Here is a 15,703-nt window from a genome sequence, read left to right on the forward strand (position 1 = left end):
ACAAAAGTGCAACGTTGGTTCAAGAGTCTTCCATCAGTCTTTCATCTCAGCTGGCTGAGCTGTTGCTTTGCGTCAGATCTCACCACTGACAGTCTCTAATCCATCTGGCCAGCAGCCTGGAGGAGGAAACATTGTTCAGCCTCACAGTGTTTACATCTCCATTCTTCCCCGGGTTAACACAGCCTGCAGCGCAGAGGAGAAGCCAGAATCTTCAGTTTTGCTGAGGAATAACAAAGCCCATCCAACTCTGTTTAGAATATCAACCCTCACCATTATGTCCTCCATGTTTAGCCTCTAGACAAAGTTGTTTTTCCTCAAAATTCATCTGTGAAAAACACTTAGATTTGACATGTTACTGATATCTGGCTCCGAATTGGTCTATTTAATTAGATGATTCTCAGCAGAGTGATATGTGCTGATATATGTAAAGTCTCTCTCTGAGACTTCTTCACACTTGTATTTTCTTTCTGGCTTTGCTTCTCCTATTTCACACTCTCCAACTGCAAAGACACACTAACCTATTACCTTTATGTGATTGTCCATCAGAAACAGTATTGCTAATGGTGTTTATAAAATTTACATTTTAAAAACCTGAATCTCACACATTCAAACCATATCAAGATGATGTATTGTTCTGTTTTTAGCAGTGCATAATCAGGGTGTAGTGAGTAACATTTGCAGTTAAACATCTGTGAAAGCGAAATCAGAGCAGACAGAAGAGAAAAGAGGGAGGGAGAACACAGGAAAGAAAAATTTAATTAGACCAAAATAGGAAAGGAGGAAAAAACTGGAAAGGCAATGAGATGAGTAGAATAAACTACAGGAAAGGAGGAGGAGGAGGAGAAGCCAGAGTGGAGAAGGGGAAGGAGGCAGGAACCGGTCTGAACCAGCGTAGGCTGACTCTCGGGGCTTTATACCCCTCCTCACTTCCCTCACTTCACTCCTCCTCCTCATCTTTCCTCTGACTCAGACTGGCTGAACTTTTTCTTTGAGCGCTCCGTCATGCGCTTGTTGTCACCAGGAACAATTTGGATACACATTCTCCAGAAGTGTAAGAGGATCCACAGCAGAGTGGTGGTGGTGTTGGGAAGATCCAGGGCTTATAGTGATGGGCAGGTGTTCTGCTACTCATTACGTAAGGCATCAGGAGGTGAAGTGGGAGGCGGAGCCAAATTGGGTGTTTTGATATCAAGCAGACGTGCTTGAGATTTGTGAACATCCAAGCGCACTTCTGGTGGAACGGTCTGTTTTTTCCATGCTACAGTGGGTATACCATCAAGCATCTATGTGTGTCTATAAGCTGTCAATCTCTGTGTGGAAACTATAAAGATAAAATGGAGCAGTTGAAAAAAAAAAAGTTATCTTTTTTCAGTATAAGATGCCTCAAACATTCTACATTTCCGGTGAAATTATTTAAGGATGCTGAGTCCGTTAAGGTCTCTGATGATGGTGGTGATGACGAGAAAGAGAGCTGATGAAGATGACTATGTGCCAAATAATGGGCATTTAAGGTGTATATGCAGCGATTACTGGTTTGAGAGTGATTAGTTTGGAATAAATCATGGCAGGAATATAGATTAGACTGCTTCTAAAATCAGTGTAAGGAGATATTAGGTGTTTGTGAGGAGGGATGGTTGCACTGGCATGTACACTTGTTTTTTAGTGGGTCAGAGCTGTTATAAAACCTTGATAAAAAAAAAAGGGCAGCGAGGTCAGAGTCATGGGTGTCACCGCCTCAGGGATGAGCCCAACCTTATGTGTGTCACAGGTCTCATCCAAACTGACTCTATTCCTGGACTCAGCCGGCTGCCAAGTCCTAAACTTACTTCCCTGGACCAGTTAATGCTAGCTGCTCTCTTGACTGGAGATCAGGCACCTTCTATTAATATACATTACATTCATATCTTCACTCATCAGAGCAAACATGGAATCACTGCGCACCACAGCCAATTCTATTTTAGGGGTTAGGGTCAGACAGATGCTGTAAACAAGTCTGATAACTTCTGTGATGAATATTAGCCATATCAGGTATGGTAAAGGTCTGTAGCAAGATATGTATAGCTTTTTTGTGTCAGTCTTTCCATTCTGAAAATCTGTTATGTAGTGAGATGCCTCATTTAAAGGCAGTATCCCATTAGGCTTCAGAGGCTGTCTGGGAAAACAACAGAATCTGAAGTTGTGAGAGTTCTCTGATGCTTTTTGGGGGAAACATTAGAGATGATTTTGTCTCATTGGGTCTTGAATGTGACAAGGGGGCCCAACTAGATTTGGTTTGTACGTCTCCAGCCAGTGGGCCCCTCATTGGATGTCTGAAGTATGGAAGGAGGTGGTGCTGGAGGTCAGACCCCTGACCTCTGACTTCACCCCATAATTCTGCCAGAAGCCTCACTACATGCAGAGCAGTCATCAATCCACTGCAGGGTGATATAGTAACTGCTCTGTGCTGATTCACAGCTTTTATAATGCGTGACCAAAGGCAGCTGTATACTGCTGAAGCAGCCCAGAGCTGCTGTGCTATATGCACTGAGATTATCTTTGTGACTTTCATTCACAACAACACCACAGAACTTTCTTCTGATATACTTATGCAAGTCCAGGTTTGATCACGGCACCAGGAGGAAAACATAATGATGTCACTTTTCTGTCAAATTCTTTGTGATACCTTGATATGACTTCAGTAAAGACACCACACCATGGTGCACACACTGGCCATCTCTTTGCTTGCCAGCAGTATAGAGAGGCAAGATCCCTCCCTTTTCAGGGTCCCCCATGGAATCCTATTTCAGAAAGAAATATGTTGGCTTATGGTAGTTAACAGCGAAAGACAAATATTTTTTTGGTCCTGTTTGAGTTGTGATATGAATTGGACATACGTTTGTCAATTTAAAATCTAATTTTGCAAGTCAAGAAAGTCATAGTTGGATGCAGGTCTGTCGTAGTACCATTTAGCGTTATGTGAAAGTGCTCAGTGAACTACATCTCTTGTTTAGCAGGATATATGACACCAACATCAGCGAGCTAGCTGGCTAGCTAGGTAACGCTTTCTTACCTGATGTGTTTTATCCAGTGACTCTCGGTCTTTTATCAGCCTAGAAGAGAAAGAACGAGCCATTGTTCATGTGAGTATATGCCAGTACAAAAACAAACAAACAAAAGAAAAAAAACAGCCGTTGTAGGTGACTGGTAACGTGACTTGCGTCTTACACCTCTTGATCTGCAAAATTATAGGGGAGGGACTTCATTTCACTATTGTTAGCTCAAATGTTTTGCAAGATCAAAGCCACATGTCCAATAAACACCATTATTCTCTGTACCCTATTTCCTGCCTGAAGAGGACAAACATGTTAGTTAACCCGAACAATTTTAATTTTTATCACTGATCTTACATTGCTTCCACTATTTGCAATTACCTCTGTAGACTTACAGAAAGTACAGTGCTATTTTCCCCTATCAGTGTGTGAAGAGAACTGGATACCATGTTCGAAGATGACACCCCAGTCGTTCCAACAAGGCTGAAAACGTTTTTCAGGATTTCTCTGACTTCTAAATCATTGGGCTCACTACATCACCAAGATGTTTTAATTTTTTTGATTTAATATTTCTATATTTAGATGCTCTCCCCAAATTCAACCCAGAGGGTAAAAGGTTGAGCCCCCCTGAGGCTGTCAAGTTCTTCAGTGATGGTCTTGTTTTTCATAGTAATGTAAATGTATGTGGTTAAGATGAATTTAAATTTAAAATATGGAACATAGCTTGTTATTATTGTTATTTATTGATTTAAAAGGGACCACGTACAGTTCAAAACATTTATAAATGTTAACATTTTATGCACCATACTAGATTATAGCTGAAAGCTAATTTGCATCCGCAGTCCCTTGGCAGGTCAGAACAAAGACACAGCCCAGTAAAATAATAACAAGACAAACAATACAATAAAAAGCTACAACCCATAGCACACAATACAAAGTGATACAATGAAGACACGAGACAGACAATGCAATATAAAACTATACAGACAAGCACATCATACACAAGACACACAATACAAAGCTACACACAACATTACAAGTGAATTCTTGTCAAATTTACACAAATTATAAAGTCCAGATTTCAAGGTTTACGTAATAGGCCATAATGAAACTGAGTCACATTAATCTTGAGAGGCAAGTTTGTGCAAGTTGGTAACTCCAAACTGATCATGAGACTTACAATAGAATCATGAAAAATGAAACGAAAACTCTCACGTCCCTGAGAAATGCCGAGGGATGTGTTGCTGCTGTGGCTGTTGCTGCAACTAAAGTATGTTGCAGTGAAGCTCAGTTAGCAACAGTACAAAATTTAAGTTTAGTAGATTTGAATTTGTGGAAGGATATGGAGCGTGAATGAGCTCAGTGGATAATTAGTGATTTTTTAAAAAGAAAAAAGCCCGAAAGCAGAAATCCTGAATGAGCGTCTCCTCTCTAACTCTAAAACCTCACCACCTCATTTATTGGAAAAACATGCATTATAATCTAAGTAAAGCATACTTGGGCAAAAGTCCTCCATCTGCCATAGCTGAAAATCAGTTCCACCTGGACAGAGGCGAGGCGGCACTGCTTGGTTTTTCCATTGCATAACTCTCCAGCTGCATTTTATTTGTTTCTCTGGAGAGTTGAAGGCATGGCCGTACTCTTTATAGTGAATGTCTATATACAGATGTATCTATTGAAAGCACATTTTTGCGTGCTGTATTCTGCCCATGGAAATGCTTGGAAAAATACAGTTTTTCTCTATTTTGAGCCGCCAGAAGAGAAACCTTCTAGTAACTGTTGGATGGAATGCTGTGTTTCATTTAATTGACTTTGCTTTTCTGCACCACATTCAAGCAAAGCTACAAGAAGAAGGCCCACAGGATCTGTAAATACTGTGTCAATTCATTGGCTGACTTTTTTAACAGCAAGGTTCGACACCACCTGCACATGTTTTTTGTCTTTTACAACCACAGAGCGAATCTCCATGTTGCATTTTTTAATTTTTGGCTTGTTTAAGCTATACAATTACAAGAGAGCCAGAGCTTGTAAACTAATGACTCAAGAACTCAGCCTGTTTGTGAGACAGAAATCCAGCCGTCCTGCCAAGACAGCGACTGAAATGTAGGCAGGAAGAGGCAGTTAAGACAAATGTTGTAACTTCAACCGAGCACAATGGACAGTTTTCAGACCTGTGGAGAACGCTTAAAGAAAGAGAACACCTCAAGAACCCTTAAAGAAATAGGTACAGTAGCATGCAAATGTTTGGGCACCCCTGGTCAAAATTCCACTTACTGTGAATAGAAAAGTAGAAGATGAGCTGATCTCCAAAAGGCATGAAGTTAAAGATGACACATTTCTTCAATATTTTAAGCAAGATTACTTTTTAATTTCTGTCTGTTCCAGTTTCAAAATAACAAAAAAAACAAAAAAAAAACAAAAAAAAACAGGCCTGAAGCAAAAGTTTGGGCACCCTGCATGGTCAGTACTCAGTAGCTCCCCCCCTGGCAAGTATCTGGCAACTAAGAGTCTTTCAATTCCTCTTTGGGGCATTTTCGCCCATTCTTCATTGCAAAAGGCTTCTAGTTCTGTTAGATCCTTGGGCTGTCTTGCATGCACTGCTCTTTTGAGGTCTATCCACAGATTTTTTAATGATGTTTAAATCAAGGGACTGTGAGGGCCATGGCAAAACCTTCTGCTTGTGCCTCCTGAGGTAGAACATTGTGGATTTCGAGGTGTGTTTAGGATCACTGTCCTGTGCACTGTTCAGCTTCAGCTTTTTACAGATGCTGTGATGTTTGCCTCCAGAATTTGATGGAATTTGATTGAATCCATTCTTCCCTCTACCTGTGAAATGTTCCTGTGCCACTGGCTGCAAAACAAGCCAAAAGCATGATTGATCCACCCCCGTGTTTATCAGTTGGACAGGTGTTCTTCCCATGAAATTCTGCACCCTGTTTTCTCCAAACATACCATTGCTCACTGTGTCCAAAAGTTCTGTTTTAACTTCATCGGTCCATCAGGCTTGTTTAGATGTTTCTTTGCAAACTTCTGATGCTGAATTTTGTGGTGAAGACATAGGAAAGGTTTTCCTCTGATGACTCTTCTATGAAGATCATGTTTGTGCAGGTGTTGCTGCCCAGTAGAATGGTGTACCACAACTCCAAAATCTCTTAAATCTTCCTGCAGGTCTTTTGCAGTCAAACGGGGGTTTTGATTAGCCTTTTCAGCATTTCTAGGAGCAGTTCTCAGAAAGTTCTCTTGGCCTTCTAGACTTCAACTTGACCTCCACCGTTCGTATTTACTGTATTTATTAAGCTTTGAAATTTGCTTCACTTGGCCTTTCCAAACAGTGACTGTGAACAAGCCATAGCCTTAACAAGCTAATTTAGGTCCGAGACCCTGGTAAACGTTGTCTGAGAGCTCAAATGTCTTGGGGTGCCCAAACTTTTGCAGGGTGCTCCTTTCCTTTTTTCACTCTAAAATTGTACAAAACAAAAACAATACACTGATCTTGCCTAAAATGTTGAAGAAATGTGTCATCTTTAACTTTATGCCTTTTAGAGATCAGTTCATCTTCTACTTACTTAACTATTCACAGTAAACAAAATTTTGATCATGATCATGGGTGCCCACACTTTTGCATGCCACTGTAGTTTTATAATATGTGTAAGCACTTTACATTCATTGGTCACTGATATTAATAGACATCTCAATACTGTCATAGTATGCGGTGCCACCAGAGTTCAAATATCCTTCTTCACACTGGGACAGACAAAGGAACTGAAGAATCAAATGCTTCAGACATTAAATAAACATCGCCCAACATGCCTGATGTGAACGGACCTCTGCTTGTGCTCAGTATTGTAATGTGGTCTGAAAGAACAGTGTGAACAAATACACTTAAGTCTCTGCCCGGCTCTCATAAAGCTCAGCTGTGTATCTTTCCGCTAAACACAGCAGTAACTCCGCTGCTGCTGCCGCTGCTGCTGGTGTTTGAGTTAAACAGCTGTGCAAGTGACCCGTCTCTCAGTCGGTTAAACTCACTGCAACAAGAGCACAGGCACACATAAGATATAAAGATTGTATATGTTGAGCCTCTTAGGAAAGTTTGTGTAAATAATCTCTGCCTCATTCTTGTGATTATCCATTCTATACATCTGCTGGACACTTTTATATACAATGCAGAAAGAGTTGGATATTTTAGGAGGCTACATTTTCCACAAAGAAAGCCACAACAGGAATCATCACAGTTAATAAGTCTTATCTATGCTGAGCTTTGCTGTCACAGTTCCTGACTCATGGGAAGTCACGATCGTTGAGCTTTCACTTCTGCCTCCTATGTGTTCTGTAGATGTCATTTAAATCTAAACGAAAAGCGGAAACTCTTCAAATATTACCACATGGTGACAATTACCAAGCAAAGCATGTATATGTTTATGCACGTGAGAACTTTTTATGTGCCTCTGGAGCATATGAGTGTGTACACGTGTGTGTGTCTACAGTGTGATGCATAATCCATATGACATGCCTCAGTATCTCAGCCTTGATTCTCCACACAGAGAGGGCTGGTGACCGCTGCATGCACTCCCTACATGCAGATATCTGGCTGGCATGTCAGCTGCCTGGCATGTGCGCTGCAAAGGGCAGTCAAGGCGCTAAATGATGCGCCCCCCTCTCTCAACCCGCCTCCCCAACCCCAAATCCATTCGCCTCTCCGCTAACCTTGCAACCTCGCTGCGGGGTTGGGCCAGTGAGAAGCAGTGCAAACCGGCGTGAGCCAGTGCTGGGAGCTACATCACCCCCCGCCTCCTCCTTCCTCTGACTTCTTCCTCCCATATGTGCATACACACACACACACATCAGGATTAATGTACTTATGAGGGCCAGCCATTGTCTGTATTCCCTCTGTGATATCCGAACTTCACATCATACTCTGACCTACGATGGACACAGTGCACTTTTGTCTAGAGAGCATTCAAGTTTCTGATTCCGAGTTTCATCTTTTAATTGCAGCTGCTTTCATTGATTTTTTTTCATTGTGATTAAGTCAGACCCTTAACATGAGTGTTTCTACTTGTCACATCCTGCCTAACCTAAACATCATAAATCCTATCCCACACTTAGATTCAACTTCTAGTCAGGTTTAGGCAACTTCTAGTCGGAAGGCTCAATCTGAATCAAATCCTAATTCCTCTCTTTGAAACAAATTACTTAATCAATTTTGAGTCTTCACACTATATTTCCCTTTTGCAGAGGTAAAGACCGTCCAAAATAACATCACGTCACAAAAATGTTCTCACTGCGGAGGAGGTTTAAAAGTCAAACTGGTACTCACAAAGAGAGAAAAACAACCATGCTCATACACACACACACACACACACACACTTCCTGCTCTGTCCGCCAGACACACTCTGAGCTTTAACTTTCTCTAGTTGCATATATACAGTGGAAGAAAGTAGGATGTATAACTGCTTGTAACCAGGTCTCTCTGTGCTTGAACAAAGATGATCTCTTAGCAAGCAGTTAGCAAGTATAGTTACGTTTTCTGCCCTGTTAATGAACCATCTCTAGTGGCGTTGGTTTAGCGTCAGGGACAGACTTTTGGTCACGTAGCGTAAGGCTGGTGAATACAATGGTATCTGTTAATTGCAGGGAGATTATCTCAGCCACAGTGCGAGGATGTGTTTCTCCCAGAGAGCAAACACAAGGTTTAGCCAGAGTGGTCCAAGTTTACGAGGCCTTTTCCTGTTGTTGGGGAGCGGTGAGGTATTTTGGTTAGCCGACTTCCCATTAAGTTCCCACTCGTTCAAGGACACTCTTTTAGCTGGACTCCTTTTCTGGAGTTTGAAAAGGAAAATGTGAGAAAACGACCTCAAATTAGCACAGATGCTGTCACACTGTAAAAATACACACAGCATTCCCTTGACTTTACAGGTATTTGCACAAGCCAAATGTCCTCTTTATGAAAAGTGAATGGACGTGTTTATATATGTGTGCAATTTAAATACTTTGTTGTTTACTGTGTGTTACTCCAGCAAGCTTTTACTGTAAGAGAGCACGCAGGAGATTAAATATGACCATGTTATGGTGGTGTAATAGAAATGTGTTTTTTTAACTAAGGTTTTAAAAATTCATTTGAACTCAAAAGGATATTTAGTTCCCAGTGTCACAGAGTGATTAAGTGGTTGCTATCGGCTTTAATTTGTGCTGTAAATTTACACAGGATTGAAGGGTTTGGTGCAAATTGTTATAGCACATATCAAACAAAATGAAAAGAAATAAAAATCTTCATCATCATGTCAGATCAATATGTGGGGAAAATTACATCATATTGGTCAAAACAGTGCATGAGAACCGCCTGCATTGGTACCAAGTTGCACTTACAAACCATTTATCTGCTGGTGTAAGGAGATTATTCGGCTACAAGGACCTGAAGCACATTTAATAGCTACTTCACTGTCAAGCTTTATTTTTATATGCTCAGCTGCTCAAGCTTTTACAAGATTTTCTGAATGAAATCAAGTAATTAAAGGGGAATCACCACAAATAATGGATTCACTTGTAGAGGCTAAGTTAAATTGCATGGGGCTTTTGCATTGGATTTAACTTGGGCAAACTTCAATGCAGTTTTTAGCAAGACAAAAACAAACGCTACGTGACTTACTAGTATCTATAACTCCATGGTAAATCAACATTTGGCACACTGCTGTTTTCATGCTCGCACACACACGGATCATGCTGAAAGACGGTCACACAAGCACGGATACAAATGGCAGACAGACACATCACGTAGAGCTAAGACTTTCTTCTTAGGGATCAGTAAAGTGTTGAATAACAGAGGAAAACAAAGGGCAGACGGCAGCATGTTTTCATATACAGTAAAAAGGTCTGTATACAGTGCAGAGGGGCGGGGCTGGGTGATCAGTCACATGCTGAGCCGAGGAACACAGGAAACACAGGAAACACTTTTCGCCTCTCACCATGCGCGACGTGCATCACAGAAGGTTTGTGTGTTTGGAGTGTGCGTCAGCTGCACACATGAGGGCGCGTGCAGCTGATTTTATCCCCACCTGCATCAAACACACAGGCAGCAGGTTCTTTCAGAGAACATGCAACGCTCAGTTCAAAAGGTCTCACAGCAAAAGCAGAGAATTTGAAATTTGTCAGGTGCACACTCATTTAGTTTGATTAACAGTTTCACATTTAAGCAGTCGCTCCAGAGATATATAAACTACAAGATTTACTTCATACAGTGTTTTTTTTCTCCGATCTTGCCCATGATTTAAGCGTGCAGACGAGAACATGTTAGGGAATCAATTCCTGATTTCACGCAATGATGTTTTGATAAAGAGACTGGCAACAGCAGATGTTACAATTCTACAATAACATACATGCAGTTGCCTGAATTTGGGCCTAAACAACGTGTTTAATAATTCAACTTTAAACTGAAATGTCCTGGAACCTTCCAGGAACCTGTAAAAAACAAAAATGCACTCATGTAACAGAATTTCACCTTAAGGATCAATGAATTTCACTGTTACTTTAATGAACTTCAGCGATCGGCTCTTTTTCCAGGACAGATATATTTAGCATTTTGGAACAGATCCCTTTAGACAAATAGAGGCTGCAGAGTTTGTCCTGCTGATCAGTCACCCCCTTGGCTGTAACCTCTCACCCAGTGACTGGACATGCCAGAATTTCCCCTCCGCAAGGCCGTAAACAAACTATCTGCCCCCTCACCTGGATTCCACCTCTGACAATCACAGTTCATAGGAAATGTGGATCCACAGGTATGAGATAGAGGCTGCCAGTCTTTGGTATCATGGCATGATCTGTTTATAGTACTTAATCACAGGGGTTTTAATTATTTTTCCACTGGGGCTCAGGGGTTGGTAGCAGTGTCGCCTCTTAAATCAAATCCCAGCACTGCTCATTTCTGTGTAGAGATTGCATGCTCTCCTCATATTTACTAAACGACATACATATTGGGTATTTGGGACACTCCTGCTATCGTCCTTGACCGAGTAACTGGCCTCAAATGGTCCCGAAGAAACTGCACTATGGTTGCCCTCTAAATAAATAGCATTGTTTACATGCAGAGGATGGTTTCCAGCTTGGGCATCACTGTAATTAAAAGCACAACTTCATTTTCATTTTTCTTGGTTTAAAAATAAAATGCTGACTCAGTGTGTTTTGTTCTCATTCTGACTAAACACAAAATAGAAAAAAAAGGCCTACACTCACCCAACTGATCCAAAGGCTTCAAACTTTTTGGCTGCGAGCCTTCTTCACTGGGCTCTTATTGTGAAATAAAACAAGACCACCCACTCTGAATATGAGCAACCACTATTCACCGAGTACAGTAAACACAGCAGACTTTCAGATTTGACTCTTGAATATAAATTGAGGACTAATATGGAAATAAACATAATGATAGTAATGCTAACTTTATATTAAAATCAAAAGCTAAATGGAGGGCATGTCACACAGACCATACGTGGTGGACAGGGCTCTTGCAATAGGCCAGATATATTAGATATTTATTGTTTCAGAGCTGTTTTGATGAGAGATCAAGCTTTCTACTGTTGCTCCTGGACAATGGACACTGTAGGCTGCATCCGTGTACACACATATAGTAGACCAGCAGATCCAGAACCAAAGCTACGACTGCAGACCTCTTCCCCAAAGGATTATTTCCCTCCCTCTTCTGCACGTATTCATAAAATAATCCTACTGGACTTTTATTGGCCTTCTCCAGCTGTGGGTCCCTGGGATCATTATTGCGTGTCTTTAACAGCCAATAAACACACATGCAAAGCTCCTTTGAGAGGTGTTTACCTTTAAAAAATATATTTGGAATACAAAATGCATTGCGGTCGAATGTGCCTCACGGCTTTCATTGTCATAAACTTTTTAAAGAGCCTGCAAGTAGAGCAACTGTCAACCAAACTCACAGGTCTGAAACTTTTTTTTGGTTTTGTTTTTGTAGGAGTGTTCTGTCTCATCAACCATTTAAACTCAGTCTGCGGTCTACCGTTTAAAGGGCCATGTGATGTCACCACAGATAAGACTGCTGTTGCAACTTGTTTTCTTATTAAACGCCCTTAACAACAGGACACAGCCAATGAGAGGAGCTTGTAGGTGGGGCCTGATGTTCCCAGCTGTCTGCACACACAGGCACGCACACACACAGTTTTTAGTTTCACTTCCCCTTTGTTGTGGAGGTTGGTGCTGAAAGCAATGTTTGTCCAGTGCTTTGCACGGTTTTGCAGCCCCGTACTTTGTCTGATCAGTCCTGTGAAAACACATGACCATTTATTTAATGAGTCATAAGTTTCAGCAGTGAATTGCCATAGAGCATCTTAAGGTGCACAAAACACAATAAGATATAAATAGACAGAAAAAAGGACTTAATATTATAGAAAACATATTTTACTAAATTGAAATTGCAAAATAGATTATAGTGTGCAGCATCAGCATCAAGATAAAAGAAAGACAACATGCACAATAAGAACATTTGCTGATAATATGAGCTGCGGTGAAGAGTGAAAGTGGCAGCATCAAAGAAACACATACTTTATGTGAAACTGTGGCTTTTTAAATGACGCAAATTGTGCATCAGATTCACACATCAAGTCTCTGTAAGGCATTTTATTTGTACAGGAAGTCTCTTGAATCAAAACAAAATATTTTCCGATTAAACCACACATGGATAACGAATCAAACACTTGTTTTTGTTACATTTAAGCCAGTTGATGCTCTTTTCCTGACTGTTTTCTACGGAGGTAAGGAGCAGAATCACTTTACATCTTGAGCACAAATATTACAGACAGTGTGCTGCAGCAGAGGTCAAAGGTCAGAGCTGTTTTTCGTTGCTGACTGCTGAAGGCAAGTGTCATTAGAAAGCAACTTTGGTTTGTTGTTTCAGGTTTTTAAGAAGATTTTCTCCTGAGCTCACATAAACACACCCTGGAAACAAACCTTTAGGCTTTTTAGATTCGGCCGTGAGCAGCACACTGCTCGCACTTTCATTCTGTTTACTGGTGCAGCTACATTTTTCTACATGTATTAATATTTCCTTGCCAATTTTTGTTCATCGTTCCTGTTCCATTCACATGACAACAATAAGTCATTGTATGTACTTTGATACCACTCATGCTGTCCTGGCATTCAAATAGGCAACTTTCCACACACACTGACAAGCAGACTGAGCAGCAGTGACAGTTTATGTGTACACTAGCCAAACACAGCACACATACACACATACACACCTAAATGAATACAGACACACACCAGTCCAAACAAGAAAAAACATGCAGAAAGGCCGCCTACACATCCACCCACACACACACACACACACTGGCACACAGTGAGGCACGCACATCCCCCATATGTTATTACATTTAAATGTTTGGAGCCTCAACACAGCTGGTGTACAGCACAGAGGAAGTGTGTGTGTGTGTGTGTGTGTGTGTGTGTGTGTGTGTGTGTGTGTGTGTGTGTGTACCTATATATGGCTGGTATTCAAAGAGCAGTTGTCACTCTTTCTGCTGCACTGTACTTCTGTGCTCTACTGTGCACATGCTGGTGTATATTTTTTAATTTGGAGCCTGTTAGTGCGTACATATTTGCATAAACATTTTTGCCATCAGATTATGCGTTTGAGCATTTGCATTTACGTGTGTGTGACTAACAGCAGGTGCAGATGCTTCTAAAGTCTTCGTATAATAATATAATCACCATCACACCACATCAGACTTTAACGTGACATCATTGCGCTCAACTTTCTCATTAATGTGAACAAACTATACAGACTGGCTCACTCTCTGATCTAATCTGATCACAAAACAACCAGTGTGTGGTGACAACTTTATTAACATGTTTTTGTTTATCCAGGTCAGATATCCCAGTTTTGCAAGTGGAAATATTTGCTTCTGATTGTCTGATTAAAACACAGTGTTACTTTGTTTTTCTTAAAGGTTGCTTATGCGAAATTCAGAGCGTTACTATAGCTGCAAACTACTATTTGCTGTGTAAAGATTTGAAATAATGGCGTCCTGAGCAGAGAGTAAGGTCACGCTCCTGTGTGTGTTGCTGTTTGAGCTCCTCTGTGGCCACTTGTGGTAGCCAATCCGTCCATGTGTGCATGTTAAGCCCTGTTTCCACCAAACACTTTCGGTATGGTACCTTTGGAACCTAAAGTAACCCTTCAGACATGGTACCTAGACCCTAGTGTTTCCACTACAACAGTATCCTTAAATGTGGGCGGGGTTGTTGTCACTCACTGCTCCGTCCAGCACTCACTGTATTTCCTCATTACCGGTGACACAGAGAGAAGTCTGCACCTTGTTTATCGCGACAGTTTCAGAACAAAATAGAACAGTTTGCAGTGAGAGTCTCTCTCCATGGGATGCTTAAAAATTGCGGGTTTGTGCATTTAGTCCTTCTCAGGCAAGCTCAGGGGTTGGGTGTTGCCGGAGCCCATCCTCTGAGTGAGGATTAGAATATATGCAGTTCACATAACCCGGTCAAAACTAATATATCTAAAAGCTTTAAGATCCACTTGTTAATAAAAGTGTATGTCATATAAAAAGTTTTTTTCTCAGACTTTCATTTTATAGTTACAGTAATAAAACTGTACATAGTATGAACAGTGGTAACATGAGCCTCAAAACCAGCCACAACTCAGCCCTCAGCAGAGTGACCGTCCACTATTGACCAATCAACAGACTGCAGTGTTCACAGCTCCACCTTTTAGTAACCAGATGTGTGTGCTAGGTATCCCAACAGGAGGGGGACCAAAAATGGGGACAGTACAGAACAGTTCCATTGGTACCATCCACAACTGTTCACAGTGGAAACGGGAAAAAAGCATACCGAACTGAACTGTACCGTACTGCTCGAGTGCATGTATGTATCCCACTGGCTAGCTCGTCACCTCCACTTTGCACTGTGTTCACACTGCAGTTACCACTGATGTCAGAACGATATCATCGTGGAAGCATAGCGCCTACCATCTGGTTCCCCCTAATTAACACCATTAACCCTGTCAACACTGTTGCCGTTGTTTAGCACTGTTTATGGAGTTAGCATCGTTAGCTGCTAGCCACCAGCTCAGCAACATCCATGCTGAGAACTACTATACTTTTCTATTTTAGACCACCGCATTATGCATTATTACCTAAACTGATTACATTTTTATGTGGGATCTTTTGTGCAGTAAAATTAGAATCACAATAAGGAATCAAAAATGTTTGATTGCTTAAAAGTAAGATTTAAAAGTATAAATATGTGGAAAAAAGAAGTGAAAGTTTTCAACCAATATTCTAATGACATTGTCATTGTCAATGTCATTTTTTCATAGTGGAATATTTTTCATCAGTACAACTATAGTTTTAGATGTTCTTGATTTAATCCACTTATCTTTGTGATTCAGGTCTGTGCCTGTAGCTTATCATGCTAGGATTTGAGAAGTAAGGGGAAAAGATATGGAGAAAAACAAATAAAAAAATTACAAAACAATTCAAAACCAGTCTGGCTGTGTTCTTGAGTGTCAGCCATTAATGGTTGTGTTTGATTTCCAGCTAAACTTGTTTCACTGACCATATGTCATGTCAATCAGTACAAAAGTTCAGCTTCAGTAAGGGCTGGAAAAGAGGTACGAGGTCTTAGTTTGATTATTGATTATTGTA

At 40.9% G+C, this 15,703-nt stretch overlaps 1 long non-coding RNA gene across 1 annotated transcript; it reads right to left on the reverse strand.

Annotated features, from left to right (window-relative positions):
- Nucleotides 1–166: 166 nt before the first annotated feature.
- Nucleotides 167–10,023, reverse strand: LOC125896074 (uncharacterized). The gene is made up of 4 exons (XR_007450238.1): nucleotides 9,992–10,023; nucleotides 3,050–3,089; nucleotides 2,663–2,777; nucleotides 167–183 (listed from the first exon to the last, which is right to left on the reverse strand). It is a non-coding gene; the product is annotated as an uncharacterized LOC125896074 (long non-coding RNA).
- Between the last annotated feature and the right edge of the window lie 5,680 nt (nucleotides 10,024–15,703).

Source organism: Epinephelus fuscoguttatus, linkage group LG10, assembly GCF_011397635.1.
Source record: "Epinephelus fuscoguttatus linkage group LG10, E.fuscoguttatus.final_Chr_v1".
Lineage (NCBI taxonomy): Eukaryota > Metazoa > Chordata > Actinopteri > Perciformes > Serranidae > Epinephelus > Epinephelus fuscoguttatus.